The sequence below is a fragment of the Lithobates pipiens genome, unplaced genomic scaffold (assembly GCF_037356315.1).
Source record: "Lithobates pipiens isolate NorthernLeopardFrog02 unplaced genomic scaffold, aLitPip1_a1.2 Scaffold_22, whole genome shotgun sequence".
Classification (NCBI taxonomy): Eukaryota; Metazoa; Chordata; class Amphibia; order Anura; family Ranidae; genus Lithobates; species Lithobates pipiens.
This window is the reverse complement of record NW_027507784.1, coordinates 135,612,721-135,628,297: the sequence shown is the minus strand read 5'-3', so window position 1 is coordinate 135,628,297 and position 15,577 is coordinate 135,612,721. Positions and strand designations below refer to the sequence as shown.

Sequence of the window (15,577 nt, the reverse complement as noted above, 5' to 3'; positions counted from 1 at the left end):
GGCGAGTGTCTTTACCGATGCCGTCGAGCCGGTTTAGCACAAAAAAAAACAAAAAAAAAAAAAAATTCAAACACCGAGGACAAGGCAAGGGGGGTATAGCTCAGTGGCAGAGCATTCGACTGCAGATCGAGAGGTCGTCGGTTCAAATCCGGGTGCCCCCTCGGCGTTTTGCCCGCAGTCGCGCCGAAAAAGGGAGAGCCGGCGAGTGTCTTTACCGATGCCGTCGAGCCGGTTTAGCACAAAAAAAAACAAAAAAAAAAAAAATTCAAACACCGAGGACAAGGCAAGGGGGGTATAGCTCAGTGGCAGAGCATTCGACTGCAGATCGAGAGGTCGTCGGTTCAAATCCGGGTGCCCCCTCGGCGTTTTGCCCGCAGTCGCGCCGAAAAAGGGAGAGCCGGCGAGTGTCTTTACCGATGCCGTCGAGCCGGTTTAGCACAAAAAAAAACAAAAAAAAAAAAAAATTCAAACACCGAGGACAAGGCAAGGGGGGTATAGCTCAGTGGCAGAGCATTCGACTGCAGATCGAGAGGTCGTCGGTTCAAATCCGGGTGCCCCCTCGGCGTTTTGCCCGCAGTCGCGCCGAAAAAGGGAGAGCCGGCGAGTGTCTTTACCGATGCCGTCGAGCCGGTTTAGCACAAAAAAAAACAAAAAAAAAAAAAATTCAAACACCGAGGACAAGGCAAGGGGGGTATAGCTCAGTGGCAGAGCATTCGACTGCAGATCGAGAGGTCGTCGGTTCAAATCCGGGTGCCCCCTCGGCGTTTTGCCCGCAGTCGCGCCGAAAAAGGGAGAGCCGGCGAGTGTCTTTACCGATGCCGTCGAGCCGGTTTAGCACAAAAAAAAACAAAAAAAAAAAAAAATTCAAACACCGAGGACAAGGCAAGGGGGGTATAGCTCAGTGGCAGAGCATTCGACTGCAGATCGAGAGGTCGTCGGTTCAAATCCGGGTGCCCCCTCGGCGTTTTGCCCGCAGTCGCGCCGAAAAAGGGAGAGCCGGCGAGTGTCTTTACCGATGCCGTCGAGCCGGTTTAGCACAAAAAAAAACAAAAAAAAAAAAAAATTCAAACACCGAGGACAAGGCAAGGGGGGTATAGCTCAGTGGCAGAGCATTCGACTGCAGATCGAGAGGTCGTCGGTTCAAATCCGGGTGCCCCCTCGGCGTTTTGCCCGCAGTCGCGCCGAAAAAGGGAGAGCCGGCGAGTGTCTTTACCGATGCCGTCGAGCCGGTTTAGCACAAAAAAAAACAAAAAAAAAAAAAAATTCAAACACCGAGGACAAGGCAAGGGGGGTATAGCTCAGTGGCAGAGCATTCGACTGCAGATCGAGAGGTCGTCGGTTCAAATCCGGGTGCCCCCTCGGCGTTTTGCCCGCAGTCGCGCCGAAAAAGGGAGAGCCGGCGAGTGTCTTTACCGATGCCGTCGAGCCGGTTTAGCACAAAAAAAAACAAAAAAAAAAAAAAATTCAAACACCGAGGACAAGGCAAGGGGGGTATAGCTCAGTGGCAGAGCATTCGACTGCAGATCGAGAGGTCGTCGGTTCAAATCCGGGTGCCCCCTCGGCGTTTTGCCCGCAGTCGCGCCGAAAAAGGGAGAGCCGGCGAGTGTCTTTACCGATGCCGTCGAGCCGGTTTAGCACAAAAAAAAACAAAAAAAAAAAAAATTCAAACACCGAGGACAAGGCAAGGGGGGTATAGCTCAGTGGCAGAGCATTCGACTGCAGATCGAGAGGTCGTCGGTTCAAATCCGGGTGCCCCCTCGGCGTTTTGCCCGCAGTCGCGCCGAAAAAGGGAGAGCCGGCGAGTGTCTTTACCGATGCCGTCGAGCCGGTTTAGCACAAAAAAAAACAAAAAAAAAAAAAAATTCAAACACCGAGGACAAGGCAAGGGGGGTATAGCTCAGTGGCAGAGCATTCGACTGCAGATCGAGAGGTCGTCGGTTCAAATCCGGGTGCCCCCTCGGCGTTTTGCCCGCAGTCGCGCCGAAAAAGGGAGAGCCGGCGAGTGTCTTTACCGATGCCGTCGAGCCGGTTTAGCACAAAAAAAAAAAAAAAAAAAAAAAATTCAAACACCGAGGACAAGGCAAGGGGGGTATAGCTCAGTGGCAGAGCATTCGACTGCAGATCGAGAGGTCGTCGGTTCAAATCCGGGTGCCCCCTCGGCGTTTTGCCCGCAGTCGCGCCGAAAAAGGGAGAGCCGGCGAGTGTCTTTACCGATGCCGTCGAGCCGGTTTAGCACAAAAAAAAACAAAAAAAAAAAAAATTCAAACACCGAGGACAAGGCAAGGGGGGTATAGCTCAGTGGCAGAGCATTCGACTGCAGATCGAGAGGTCGTCGGTTCAAATCCGGGTGCCCCCTCGGCGTTTTGCCCGCAGTCGCGCCGAAAAAGGGAGAGCCGGCGAGTGTCTTTACCGATGCCGTCGAGCCGGTTTAGCACAAAAAAAAACAAAAAAAAAAAAAATTCAAACACCGAGGACAAGGCAAGGGGGGTATAGCTCAGTGGCAGAGCATTCGACTGCAGATCGAGAGGTCGTCGGTTCAAATCCGGGTGCCCCCTCGGCGTTTTGCCCGCAGTCGCGCCGAAAAAGGGAGAGCCGGCGAGTGTCTTTACCGATGCCGTCGAGCCGGTTTAGCACAAAAAAAAACAAAAAAAAAAAAAATTCAAACACCGAGGACAAGGCAAGGGGGGTATAGCTCAGTGGCAGAGCATTCGACTGCAGATCGAGAGGTCGTCGGTTCAAATCCGGGTGCCCCCTCGGCGTTTTGCCCGCAGTCGCGCCGAAAAAGGGAGAGCCGGCGAGTGTCTTTACCGATGCCGTCGAGCCGGTTTAGCACAAAAAAAAACAAAAAAAAAAAAAATTCAAACACCGAGGACAAGGCAAGGGGGGTATAGCTCAGTGGCAGAGCATTCGACTGCAGATCGAGAGGTCGTCGGTTCAAATCCGGGTGCCCCCTCGGCGTTTTGCCCGCAGTCGCGCCGAAAAAGGGAGAGCCGGCGAGTGTCTTTACCGATGCCGTCGAGCCGGTTTAGCACAAAAAAAAACAAAAAAAAAAAAAATTCAAACACCGAGGACAAGGCAAGGGGGGTATAGCTCAGTGGCAGAGCATTCGACTGCAGATCGAGAGGTCCTCGGTTCAAATCCGGGTGCCCCCTCGGCGTTTTGCCCGCAGTCGCGCCGAAAAAGGGAGAGCCGGCGAGTGTCTTTACCGATGCCGTCGAGCCGGTTTAGCACAAAAAAAAACAAAAAAAAAAAAAATTCAAACACCGAGGACAAGGCAAGGGGGGTATAGCTCAGTGGCAGAGCATTCGACTGCAGATCGAGAGGTCGTCGGTTCAAATCCGGGTGCCCCCTCGGCGTTTTGCCCGCAGTCGCGCCGAAAAAGGGAGAGCCGGCGAGTGTCTTTACCGATGCCGTCGAGCCGGTTTAGCACAAAAAAAAACAAAAAAAAAAAAAATTCAAACACCGAGGACAAGGCAAGGGGGGTATAGCTCAGTGGCAGAGCATTCGACTGCAGATCGAGAGGTCGTCGGTTCAAATCCGGGTGCCCCCTCGGCGTTTTGCCCGCAGTCGCGCCGAAAAAGGGAGAGCCGGCGAGTGTCTTTACCGATGCCGTCGAGCCGGTTTAGCACAAAAAAAAACAAAAAAAAAAAAAAATTCAAACACCGAGGACAAGGCAAGGGGGGTATAGCTCAGTGGCAGAGCATTCGACTGCAGATCGAGAGGTCGTCGGTTCAAATCCGGGTGCCCCCTCGGCGTTTTGCCCGCAGTCGCGCCGAAAAAGGGAGAGCCGGCGAGTGTCTTTACCGATGCCGTCGAGCCGGTTTAGCACAAAAAAAAACAAAAAAAAATAAAAATTCAAACACCGAGGACAAGGCAAGGGGGGTATAGCTCAGTGGCAGAGCATTCGACTGCAGATCGAGAGGTCGTCGGTTCAAATCCGGGTGCCCCCTCGGCGTTTTGCCCGCAGTCGCGCCGAAAAAGGGAGAGCCGGCGAGTGTCTTTACCGATGCCGTCGAGCCGGTTTAGCACAAAAAAAAACAAAAAAAAATAAAAAATTCAAACACCGAGGACAAGGCAAGGGGGGTATAGCTCAGTGGCAGAGCATTCGACTGCAGATCGAGAGGTCGTCGGTTCAAATCCGGGTGCCCCCTCGGCGTTTTGCCCGCAGTCGCGCCGAAAAAGGGAGAGCCGGCGAGTGTCTTTACCGATGCCGTCGAGCCGGTTTAGCACAAAAAAAAACAAAAAAAAATAAAAATTCAAACACCGAGGACAAGGCAAGGGGGGTATAGCTCAGTGGCAGAGCATTCGACTGCAGATCGAGAGGTCGTCGGTTCAAATCCGGGTGCCCCCTCGGCGTTTTGCCCGCAGTCGCGCCGAAAAAGGGAGAGCCGGCGAGTGTCTTTACCGATGCCGTCGAGCCGGTTTAGCACAAAAAAAAACAAAAAAAATAAAAATTCAAACACCGAGGACAAGGCAAGGGGGGTATAGCTCAGTGGCAGAGCATTCGACTGCAGATCGAGAGGTCGTCGGTTCAAATCCGGGTGCCCCCTCGGCGTTTTGCCCGCAGTCGCGCCGAAAAAGGGAGAGCCGGCGAGTGTCTTTACCGATGCCGTCGAGCCGGTTTAGCACAAAAAAAAACAAAAAAAAAAAAAATTCAAACACCGAGGACAAGGCAAGGGGGGTATAGCTCAGTGGCAGAGCATTCGACTGCAGATCGAGAGGTCGTCGGTTCAAATCCGGGTGCCCCCTCGGCGTTTTGCCCGCAGTCGCGCCGAAAAAGGGAGAGCCGGCGAGTGTCTTTACCGATGCCGTCGAGCCGGTTTAGCACAAAAAAAAACAAAAAAAAAAAAAAATTCAAACACCGAGGACAAGGCAAGGGGGGTATAGCTCAGTGGCAGAGCATTCGACTGCAGATCGAGAGGTCGTCGGTTCAAATCCGGGTGCCCCCTCGGCGTTTTGCCCGCAGTCGCGCCGAAAAAGGGAGAGCCGGCGAGTGTCTTTACCGATGCCGTCGAGCCGGTTTAGCACAAAAAAAAACAAAAAAAAAAAAAATTCAAACACCGAGGACAAGGCAAGGGGGGTATAGCTCAGTGGCAGAGCATTCGACTGCAGATCGAGAGGTCGTCGGTTCAAATCCGGGTGCCCCCTCGGCGTTTTGCCCGCAGTCGCGCCGAAAAAGGGAGAGCCGGCGAGTGTCTTTACCGATGCCGTCGAGCCGGTTTAGCACAAAAAAAAACAAAAAAAAAAAAAATTCAAACACCGAGGACAAGGCAAGGGGGGTATAGCTCAGTGGCAGAGCATTCGACTGCAGATCGAGAGGTCGTCGGTTCAAATCCGGGTGCCCCCTCGGCGTTTTGCCCGCAGTCGCGCCGAAAAAGGGAGAGCCGGCGAGTGTCTTTACCGATGCCGTCGAGCCGGTTTAGCACAAAAAAAAACAAAAAAAAAAAAAAATTCAAACACCGAGGACAAGGCAAGGGGGGTATAGCTCAGTGGCAGAGCATTCGACTGCAGATCGAGAGGTCGTCGGTTCAAATCCGGGTGCCCCCTCGGCGTTTTGCCCGCAGTCGCGCCGAAAAAGGGAGAGCCGGCGAGTGTCTTTACCGATGCCGTCGAGCCGGTTTAGCACAAAAAAAAACAAAAAAAAAAAAAAATTCAAACACCGAGGACAAGGCAAGGGGGGTATAGCTCAGTGGCAGAGCATTCGACTGCAGATCGAGAGGTCGTCGGTTCAAATCCGGGTGCCCCCTCGGCGTTTTGCCCGCAGTCGCGCCGAAAAAGGGAGAGCCGGCGAGTGTCTTTACCGATGCCGTCGAGCCGGTTTAGCACAAAAAAAAACAAAAAAAAAAAAAAATTCAAACACCGAGGACAAGGCAAGGGGGGTATAGCTCAGTGGCAGAGCATTCGACTGCAGATCGAGAGGTCGTCGGTTCAAATCCGGGTGCCCCCTCGGCGTTTTGCCCGCAGTCGCGCCGAAAAAGGGAGAGCCGGCGAGTGTCTTTACCGATGCCGTCGAGCCGGTTTAGCACAAAAAAAAACAAAAAAAAAAAAAAATTCAAACACCGAGGACAAGGCAAGGGGGGTATAGCTCAGTGGCAGAGCATTCGACTGCAGATCGAGAGGTCGTCGGTTCAAATCCGGGTGCCCCCTCGGCGTTTTGCCCGCAGTCGCGCCGAAAAAGGGAGAGCCGGCGAGTGTCTTTACCGATGCCGTCGAGCCGGTTTAGCACAAAAAAAAACAAAAAAAAAAAAAAATTCAAACACCGAGGACAAGGCAAGGGGGGTATAGCTCAGTGGCAGAGCATTCGACTGCAGATCGAGAGGTCGTCGGTTCAAATCCGGGTGCCCCCTCGGCGTTTTGCCCGCAGTCGCGCCGAAAAAGGGAGAGCCGGCGAGTGTCTTTACCGATGCCGTCGAGCCGGTTTAGCACAAAAAAAAACAAAAAAAAAAAAAATTCAAACACCGAGGACAAGGCAAGGGGGGTATAGCTCAGTGGCAGAGCATTCGACTGCAGATCGAGAGGTCGTCGGTTCAAATCCGGGTGCCCCCTCGGCGTTTTGCCCGCAGTCGCGCCGAAAAAGGGAGAGCCGGCGAGTGTCTTTACCGATGCCGTCGAGCCGGTTTAGCACAAAAAAAAACAAAAAAAAAAAAAAATTCAAACACCGAGGACAAGGCAAGGGGGGTATAGCTCAGTGGCAGAGCATTCGACTGCAGATCGAGAGGTCGTCGGTTCAAATCCGGGTGCCCCCTCGGCGTTTTGCCCGCAGTCGCGCCGAAAAAGGGAGAGCCGGCGAGTGTCTTTACCGATGCCGTCGAGCCGGTTTAGCACAAAAAAAAACAAAAAAAAAAAAAAATTCAAACACCGAGGACAAGGCAAGGGGGGTATAGCTCAGTGGCAGAGCATTCGACTGCAGATCGAGAGGTCGTCGGTTCAAATCCGGGTGCCCCCTCGGCGTTTTGCCCGCAGTCGCGCCGAAAAAGGGAGAGCCGGCGAGTGTCTTTACCGATGCCGTCGAGCCGGTTTAGCACAAAAAAAAACAAAAAAAAAAAAAAATTCAAACACCGAGGACAAGGCAAGGGGGGTATAGCTCAGTGGCAGAGCATTCGACTGCAGATCGAGAGGTCGTCGGTTCAAATCCGGGTGCCCCCTCGGCGTTTTGCCCGCAGTCGCGCCGAAAAAGGGAGAGCCGGCGAGTGTCTTTACCGATGCCGTCGAGCCGGTTTAGCACAAAAAAAAACAAAAAAAAAAAAAAAAATTCAAACACCGAGGACAAGGCAAGGGGGGTATAGCTCAGTGGCAGAGCATTCGACTGCAGATCGAGAGGTCGTCGGTTCAAATCCGGGTGCCCCCTCGGCGTTTTGCCCGCAGTCGCGCCGAAAAAGGGAGAGCCGGCGAGTGTCTTTACCGATGCCGTCGAGCCGGTTTAGCACAAAAAAAAACAAAAAAAAAAAAAAATTCAAACACCGAGGACAAGGCAAGGGGGGTATAGCTCAGTGGCAGAGCATTCGACTGCAGATCGAGAGGTCGTCGGTTCAAATCCGGGTGCCCCCTCGGCGTTTTGCCCGCAGTCGCGCCGAAAAAGGGAGAGCCGGCGAGTGTCTTTACCGATGCCGTCGAGCCGGTTTAGCACAAAAAAAAACAAAAAAAAAAAAAAATTCAAACACCGAGGACAAGGCAAGGGGGGTATAGCTCAGTGGCAGAGCATTCGACTGCAGATCGAGAGGTCGTCGGTTCAAATCCGGGTGCCCCCTCGGCGTTTTGCCCGCAGTCGCGCCGAAAAAGGGAGAGCCGGCGAGTGTCTTTACCGATGCCGTCGAGCCGGTTTAGCACAAAAAAAAACAAAAAAAAAAAAAAATTCAAACACCGAGGACAAGGCAAGGGGGGTATAGCTCAGTGGCAGAGCATTCGACTGCAGATCGAGAGGTCGTCGGTTCAAATCCGGGTGCCCCCTCGGCGTTTTGCCCGCAGTCGCGCCGAAAAAGGGAGAGCCGGCGAGTGTCTTTACCGATGCCGTCGAGCCGGTTTAGCACAAAAAAAAACAAAAAAAAAAAAAAATTCAAACACCGAGGACAAGGCAAGGGGGGTATAGCTCAGTGGCAGAGCATTCGACTGCAGATCGAGAGGTCGTCGGTTCAAATCCGGGTGCCCCCTCGGCGTTTTGCCCGCAGTCGCGCCGAAAAAGGGAGAGCCGGCGAGTGTCTTTACCGATGCCGTCGAGCCGGTTTAGCACAAAAAAAAACAAAAAAAAAAAAAAATTCAAACACCGAGGACAAGGCAAGGGGGGTATAGCTCAGTGGCAGAGCATTCGACTGCAGATCGAGAGGTCGTCGGTTCAAATCCGGGTGCCCCCTCGGCGTTTTGCCCGCAGTCGCGCCGAAAAAGGGAGAGCCGGCGAGTGTCTTTACCGATGCCGTCGAGCCGGTTTAGCACAAAAAAAAACAAAAAAAAAAAAAATTCAAACACCGAGGACAAGGCAAGGGATTAGCTCAGTGGGCAGAGCATTCGACTGCAGATCGAGAGGTCGTCGGTTCAAATCCGGGTGCCCCCTCGGCGTTTTGCCCGCAGTCGCGCCGAAAAAGGGAGAGCCGGCGAGTGTCTTTACCGATGCCGTCGAGCCGGTTTAGCACAAAAAAAAACAAAAAAAAAAAAAAAAATTCAAACACCGAGGACAAGGCAAGGGGGGTATAGCTCAGTGGCAGAGCATTCGACTGCAGATCGAGAGGTCGTCGGTTCAAATCCGGGTGCCCCCTCGGCGTTTTGCCCGCAGTCGCGCCGAAAAAGGGAGAGCCGGCGAGTGTCTTTACCGATGCCGTCGAGCCGGTTTAGCACAAAAAAAAACAAAAAAAAAAAAAAAAATTCAAACACCGAGGACAAGGCAAGGGGGGGTATAGCTCAGTGGCAGAGCATTCGACTGCAGATCGAGAGGTCGTCGGTTCAAATCCGGGTGCCCCCTCGGCGTTTTGCCCGCAGTCGCGCCGAAAAAGGGAGAGCCGGCGAGTGTCTTTACCGATGCCGTCGAGCCGGTTTAGCACAAAAAAAAACAAAAAAAAAAAAAAAATTCAAACACCGAGGACAAGGCAAGGGGGGTATAGCTCAGTGGCAGAGCATTCGACTGCAGATCGAGAGGTCGTCGGTTCAAATCCGGGTGCCCCCTCGGCGTTTTGCCCGCAGTCGCGCCGAAAAAGGGAGAGCCGGCGAGTGTCTTTACCGATGCCGTCGAGCCGGTTTAGCACAAAAAAAAACAAAAAAAAAAAAATTCAAACACCGAGGACAAGGCAAGGGGGGTATAGCTCAGTGGCAGAGCATTCGACTGCAGATCGAGAGGTCGTCGGTTCAAATCCGGGTGCCCCCTCGGCGTTTTGCCCGCAGTCGCGCCGAAAAAGGGAGAGCCGGCGAGTGTCTTTACCGATGCCGTCGAGCCGGTTTAGCACAAAAAAAAACAAAAAAAAAAAAAAATTCAAACACCGAGGACAAGGCAAGGGGGGTATAGCTCAGTGGCAGAGCATTCGACTGCAGATCGAGAGGTCGTCGGTTCAAATCCGGGTGCCCCCTCGGCGTTTTGCCCGCAGTCGCGCCGAAAAAGGGAGAGCCGGCGAGTGTCTTTACCGATGCCGTCGAGCCGGTTTAGCACAAAAAAAAAACAAAAAAAAAAAAAAAATTCAAACACCGAGGACAAGGCAAGGGGGGTATAGCTCAGTGGCAGAGCATTCGACTGCAGATCGAGAGGTCGTCGGTTCAAATCCGGGTGCCCCCTCGGCGTTTTGCCCGCAGTCGCGCCGAAAAAGGGAGAGCCGGCGAGTGTCTTTACCGATGCCGTCGAGCCGGTTTAGCACAAAAAAAAACAAAAAAAAAAAAAAATTCAAACACCGAGGACAAGGCAAGGGGGGTATAGCTCAGTGGCAGAGCATTCGACTGCAGATCGAGAGGTCGTCGGTTCAAATCCGGGTGCCCCCTCGGCGTTTTGCCCGCAGTCGCGCCGAAAAAGGGAGAGCCGGGCGAGTGTCTTTACCGATGCCGTCGAGCCGGTTTAGCACAAAAAAAAAACAAAAAAAAAAAAAAATTCAAACACCGAGGACAAGGCAAGGGGGGTATAGCTCAGTGGCAGAGCATTCGACTGCAGATCGAGAGGTCGTCGGTTCAAATCCGGGTGCCCCCTCGGCGTTTTGCCCGCAGTCCGCGCCGAAAAAGGGAGAGCCGGCGAGTGTCTTTACCGATGCCGTCGAGCCGGTTTAGCACAAAAAAAAACAAAAAAAAAAAAAATTCAAACACCGAGGACAAGGCAAGGGGGGTATAGCTCAGTGGCAGAGCATTCGACTGCAGATCGAGAGGTCGTCGGTTCAAATCCGGGTGCCCCCTCGGCGTTTTGCCCGCAGTCGCGCCGAAAAAGGGAGAGCCGGCGAGTGTCTTTACCGATGCCGTCGAGCCGGTTTAGCACAAAAAAAAACAAAAAAAAAAAAAAATTCAAACACCGAGGACAAGGCAAGGGGGGTATAGCTCAGTGGCAGAGCATTCGACTGCAGATCGAGAGGTCGTCGGTTCAAATCCGGGTGCCCCTCGGCGTTTTGCCCGCAGTCGCGCCGAAAAAGGGAGAGCCGGCGAGTGTCTTTACCGATGCCGTCGAGCCGGTTTAGCACAAAAAAAAACAAAAAAAAAAAAAAATTCAAACACCGAGGACAAGGCAAGGGGGGTATAGCTCAGTGGCAGAGCATTCGACTGCAGATCGAGAGGTCGTCGGTTCAAATCCGGGTGCCCCCTCGGCGTTTGCCCGCAGTCGCGCCGAAAAAGGGAGAGCCGGCGAGTGTCTTTACCGATGCCGTCGAGCCGGTTTAGCACAAAAAAAAACAAAAAAAAAAAAAAATTCAAACACCGAGGACAAGGCAAGGGGGGTATAGCTCAGTGGCAGAGCATTCGACTGCAGATCGAGAGGTCGTCGGTTCAAATCCGGGTGCCCCCTCGGCGTTTTGCCCGCAGTCGCGCCGAAAAAGGGAGAGCCGGCGAGTGTCTTTACATTCGACTGCAGATCGAGAGGTCGTCGGTTCAAATCCGGGTGCCCCCTCGGCGTTTTGCCCGCAGTCGCGCCGAAAAGTCATGAGTATCATTCGACTGAAGATCGAGAGGTCGTCGGTTCAAATCCGGGTGCCCCCTCGGCGTTTTGCCCGCAGTCGCGCCGAAAAAGGGAGAGCCGGCGAGTGTCTTTACCGATGCCGTCGAGCCGGTTTAGCACAAAAAAAAACAAAAAAAAAAAAAAATTCAAACACCGAGGACAAGGCAAGGGGGGTATAGCTCAGTGGCAGTCTGAGCATTCGACTGCAGATCGAGAGGTCGTCGGTTCAAATCCGGGTGCCCCCTCGGCGTTTTGCCCGCAGTCGCGCCGAAAAAAGGGAGAGCCGGCGAGTGTCTTTACCGATGCCGTCGAGCCGGTTTAGCACAAAAAAAAACAAAAAAAAAAAAAAATTCAAACACCGAGGACAAGGCAAGGGGGGTATAGCTCAGTGGCAGAGCATTCGACTGCAGATCGAGAGGTCGTCGGTTCAAATCCGGGTGCCCCCTCGGCGTTTTGCCCGCAGTCGCGCCGAAAAAGGGAGAGCCGGCGAGTGTCTTTACCGATGCCGTCGAGCCGGTTTAGCACAAAAAAAAACAAAAAAAAAAAAAAAAATTCAAACACCGAGGACAAGGCAAGGGGGGTATAGCTCAGTGGCAGAGCATTCGACTGCAGATCGAGAGGTCGTCGGTTCAAATCCGGGTGCCCCCTCGGCGTTTTGCCCGCAGTCGCGCCGAAAAAGGGAGAGCCGGCGAGTGTCTTTACCGATGCCGTCGAGCCGGTTTAGCACAAAAAAAAACAAAAAAAAAAAAAAATTCAAACACCGAGGACAAGGCAAGGGGGGTATAGCTCAGTGGCAGAGCATTCGACTGCAGATCGAGAGGTCGTCGGTTCAAATCCGGGTGCCCCCTCGGCGTTTTGCCCGCAGTCGCGCCGAAAAAGGGAGAGCCGGCGAGTGTCTTTACCGATGCCGTCGAGCCGGTTTAGCACAAAAAAAAACAAAAAAAAAAAAAAATTCAAACACCGAGGACAAGGCAAGGGGGGTATAGCTCAGTGGCAGAGCATTCGACTGCAGATCGAGAGGTCGTCGGTTCAAATCCGGGTGCCCCCTCGGCGTTTTGCCCGCAGTCGCGCCGAAAAAGGGAGAGCCGGCGAGTGTCTTTACCGATGCCGTCGAGCCGGTTTAGCACAAAAAAAAACAAAAAAAAAAAAAATTCAAACACCGAGGACAAGGCAAGGGGGGTATAGCTCAGTGGCAGAGCATTCGACTGCAGATCGAGAGGTCGTCGGTTCAAATCCGGGTGCCCCCTCGGCGTTTTGCCCGCAGTCGCGCCGAAAAAGGGAGAGCCGGCGAGTGTCTTTACCGATGCCGTCGAGCCGGTTTAGCACAAAAAAAAACAAAAAAAAAAAAATATTCAAACACCGAGGACAAGGCAAGGGGGGTATAGCTCAGTGGCAGAGCATTCGACTGCAGATCGAGAGGTCGTCGGTTCAAATCCGGGTGCCCCCTCGGCGTTTTGCCCGCAGTCGCGCCGAAAAAGGGAGAGCCGGCGAGTGTCTTTACCGATGCCGTCGAGCCGGTTTAGCACAAAAAAAAACAAAAAAAAAAAAAAATTCAAACACCGAGGACAAGGCAAGGGGGGTATAGCTCAGTGGCAGAGCATTCGACTGCAGATCGAGAGGTCGTCGGTTCAAATCCGGGTGCCCCCTCGGCGTTTTGCCCGCAGTCGCGCCGAAAAAGGGAGAGCCGGCGAGTGTCTTTACCGATGCCGTCGAGCCGGTTTAGCACAAAAAAAAACAAAAAAAAAAAAAAATTCAAACACCGAGGACAAGGCAAGGGGGGTATAGCTCAGTGGCAGAGCATTCGACTGCAGATCGAGAGGTCCTCGGTTCAAATCCGGGTGCCCCCTCGGCGTTTTGCCCGCAGTCGCGCCGAAAAAGGGAGAGCCGGCGAGTGTCTTTACCGATGCCGTCGAGCCGGTTTAGCACAAAAAAAAACAAAAAAAAAAAAATAATTCAAACACCGAGGACAAGGCAAGGGGGGTATAGCTCAGTGGCAGAGCATTCGACTGCAGATCGAGAGGTCCTCGGTTCAAATCCGGGTGCCCCCTCGGCGTTTTGCCCGCAGTCGCGCCGAAAAAGGGAGAGCCGGCGAGTGTCTTTACCGATGCCGTCGAGCCGGTTTAGCACAAAAAAAAACAAAAAAAAAAAATAATTCAAACACCGAGGACAAGGCAAGGGGGGTATAGCTCAGTGGCAGAGCATTCGACTGCAGATCGAGAGGTCGTCGGTTCAAATCCGGGTGCCCCCTCGGCGTTTTGCCCGCAGTCGCGCCGAAAAAGGGAGAGCCGGCGAGTGTCTTTACCGATGCCGTCGAGCCGGTTTAGCACAAAAAAAAACAAAAAAAAAAAAAATTCAAACACCGAGGACAAGGCAAGGGGGGTATAGCTCAGTGGCAGAGCATTCGACTGCAGATCGAGAGGTCGTCGGTTCAAATCCGGGTGCCCCCTCGGCGTTTTGCCCGCAGTCGCGCCGAAAAAGGGAGAGCCGGCGAGTGTCTTTACCGATGCCGTCGAGCCGGTTTAGCACAAAAAAAAACAAAAAAAAAAAAAAATTCAAACACCGAGGACAAGGCAAGGGGGGTATAGCTCAGTGGCAGAGCATTCGACTGCAGATCGAGAGGTCGTCGGTTCAAATCCGGGTGCCCCCTCGGCGTTTTGCCCGCAGTCGCGCCGAAAAAGGGAGAGCCGGCGAGTGTCTTTACCGATGCCGTCGAGCCGGTTTAGCACAAAAAAAAACAAAAAAAAAAAAAATTCAAACACCGAGGACAAGGCAAGGGGGGTATAGCTCAGTGGCAGAGCATTCGACTGCAGATCGAGAGGTCGTCGGTTCAAATCCGGGTGCCCCCTCGGCGTTTTGCCCGCAGTCGCGCCGAAAAAGGGAGAGCCGGCGAGTGTCTTTACCGATGCCGTCGAGCCGGTTTAGCACAAAAAAAAACAAAAAAAAAAAAAAATTCAAACACCGAGGACAAGGCAAGGGGGGTATAGCTCAGTGGCAGAGCATTCGACTGCAGATCGAGAGGTCGTCGGTTCAAATCCGGGTGCCCCCTCGGCGTTTTGCCCGCAGTCGCGCCGAAAAAGGGAGAGCCGGCGAGTGTCTTTACCGATGCCGTCGAGCCGGTTTAGCACAAAAAAAAACAAAAAAAAAAAAAAATTCAAACACCGAGGACAAGGCAAGGGGGGTATAGCTCAGTGGCAGAGCATTCGACTGCAGATCGAGAGGTCGTCGGTTCAAATCCGGGTGCCCCCTCGGCGTTTTGCCCGCAGTCGCGCCGAAAAAGGGAGAGCCGGCGAGTGTCTTTACCGATGCCGTCGAGCCGGTTTAGCACAAAAAAAAACAAAAAAAAAAAAAATTCAAACACCGAGGACAAGGCAAGGGGGGTATAGCTCAGTGGCAGAGCATTCGACTGCAGATCGAGAGGTCGTCGGTTCAAATCCGGGTGCCCCCTCGGCGTTTTGCCCGCAGTCGCGCCGAAAAAGGGAGAGCCGGCGAGTGTCTTTACCGATGCCGTCGAGCCGGTTTAGCACAAAAAAAAACAAAAAAAAAAAAAATTCAAACACCGAGGACAAGGCAAGGGGGGTATAGCTCAGTGGCAGAGCATTCGACTGCAGATCGAGAGGTCCTCGGTTCAAATCCGGGTGCCCCCTCGGCGTTTTGCCCGCAGTCGCGCCGAAAAAGGGAGAGCCGGCGAGTGTCTTTACCGATGCCGTCGAGCCGGTTTAGCACAAAAAAAAACAAAAAAAAAAAAAATTCAAACACCGAGGACAAGGCAAGGGGGGTATAGCTCAGTGGCAGAGCATTCGACTGCAGATCGAGAGGTCCTCGGTTCAAATCCGGGTGCCCCCTCGGCGTTTTGCCCGCAGTCGCGCCGAAAAAGGGAGAGCCGGCGAGTGTCTTTACCGATGCCGTCGAGCCGGTTTAGCACAAAAAAAAACAAAAAAAAAAAAAATTCAAACACCGAGGACAAGGCAAGGGGGGTATAGCTCAGTGGCAGAGCATTCGACTGCAGATCGAGAGGTCCTCGGTTCAAATCCGGGTGCCCCCTCGGCGTTTTGCCCGCAGTCGCGCCGAAAAAGGGAGAGCCGGCGAGTGTCTTTACCGATGCCGTCGAGCCGGTTTAGCACAAAAAAAAACAAAAAAAAAAAAAATTCAAACACCGAGGACAAGGCAAGGGGGGTATAGCTCAGTGGCAGAGCATTCGACTGCAGATCGAGAGGTCCTCGGTTCAAATCCGGGTGCCCCCTCGGCGTTTTGCCCGCAGTCGCGCCGAAAAAGGGAGAGCCGGCGAGTGTCTTTACCGATGCCGTCGAGCCGGTTTAGCACAAAAAAAAACAAAAAAAAAAAAAATTCAAACACCGAGGACAAGGCAAGGGGGGTATAGCTCAGTGGCAGAGCATTCGACTGCAGATCGAGAGGTCCTCGGTTCAAATCCGGGTGCCCCCTCGGCGTTTTGCCCGCAGTCGCGCCGAAAAAGGGAGA

The 15,577-nt window shown here is 53.1% G+C and overlaps 8 non-coding genes across 8 annotated transcripts; all 8 read left to right on the top strand.

Annotated features, from left to right (window-relative positions):
* Positions 1 to 3,080: 3,080 nt before the first annotated feature.
* On the top strand, positions 3,081 to 3,152 carry TRNAC-GCA (transfer RNA cysteine (anticodon GCA)). Its single transcript has one exon. It is a non-coding gene; the product is annotated as a tRNA-Cys (tRNA).
* A 9,724-nt stretch (positions 3,153 to 12,876) lies between these two features.
* Positions 12,877 to 12,948, top strand: TRNAC-GCA (transfer RNA cysteine (anticodon GCA)). Its single transcript has one exon. It is a non-coding gene; the product is annotated as a tRNA-Cys (tRNA).
* A 129-nt stretch (positions 12,949 to 13,077) lies between these two features.
* On the top strand, positions 13,078 to 13,149 carry TRNAC-GCA (transfer RNA cysteine (anticodon GCA)). The gene has a single exon. It is a non-coding gene; the product is annotated as a tRNA-Cys (tRNA).
* Positions 13,150 to 14,673: 1,524 nt separating this feature from the next.
* On the top strand, positions 14,674 to 14,745 carry TRNAC-GCA (transfer RNA cysteine (anticodon GCA)). The gene has a single exon. It is a non-coding gene; the product is annotated as a tRNA-Cys (tRNA).
* Positions 14,746 to 14,872: 127 nt separating this feature from the next.
* On the top strand, positions 14,873 to 14,944 carry TRNAC-GCA (transfer RNA cysteine (anticodon GCA)). Its single transcript has one exon. It is a non-coding gene; the product is annotated as a tRNA-Cys (tRNA).
* A 127-nt stretch (positions 14,945 to 15,071) lies between these two features.
* TRNAC-GCA (transfer RNA cysteine (anticodon GCA)) lies at positions 15,072 to 15,143 on the top strand. The gene has a single exon. It is a non-coding gene; the product is annotated as a tRNA-Cys (tRNA).
* A 127-nt stretch (positions 15,144 to 15,270) lies between these two features.
* On the top strand, positions 15,271 to 15,342 carry TRNAC-GCA (transfer RNA cysteine (anticodon GCA)). Its single transcript has one exon. It is a non-coding gene; the product is annotated as a tRNA-Cys (tRNA).
* A 127-nt stretch (positions 15,343 to 15,469) lies between these two features.
* On the top strand, positions 15,470 to 15,541 carry TRNAC-GCA (transfer RNA cysteine (anticodon GCA)). Its single transcript has one exon. It is a non-coding gene; the product is annotated as a tRNA-Cys (tRNA).
* The last annotated feature ends 36 nt before the right edge of the window (positions 15,542 to 15,577 follow it).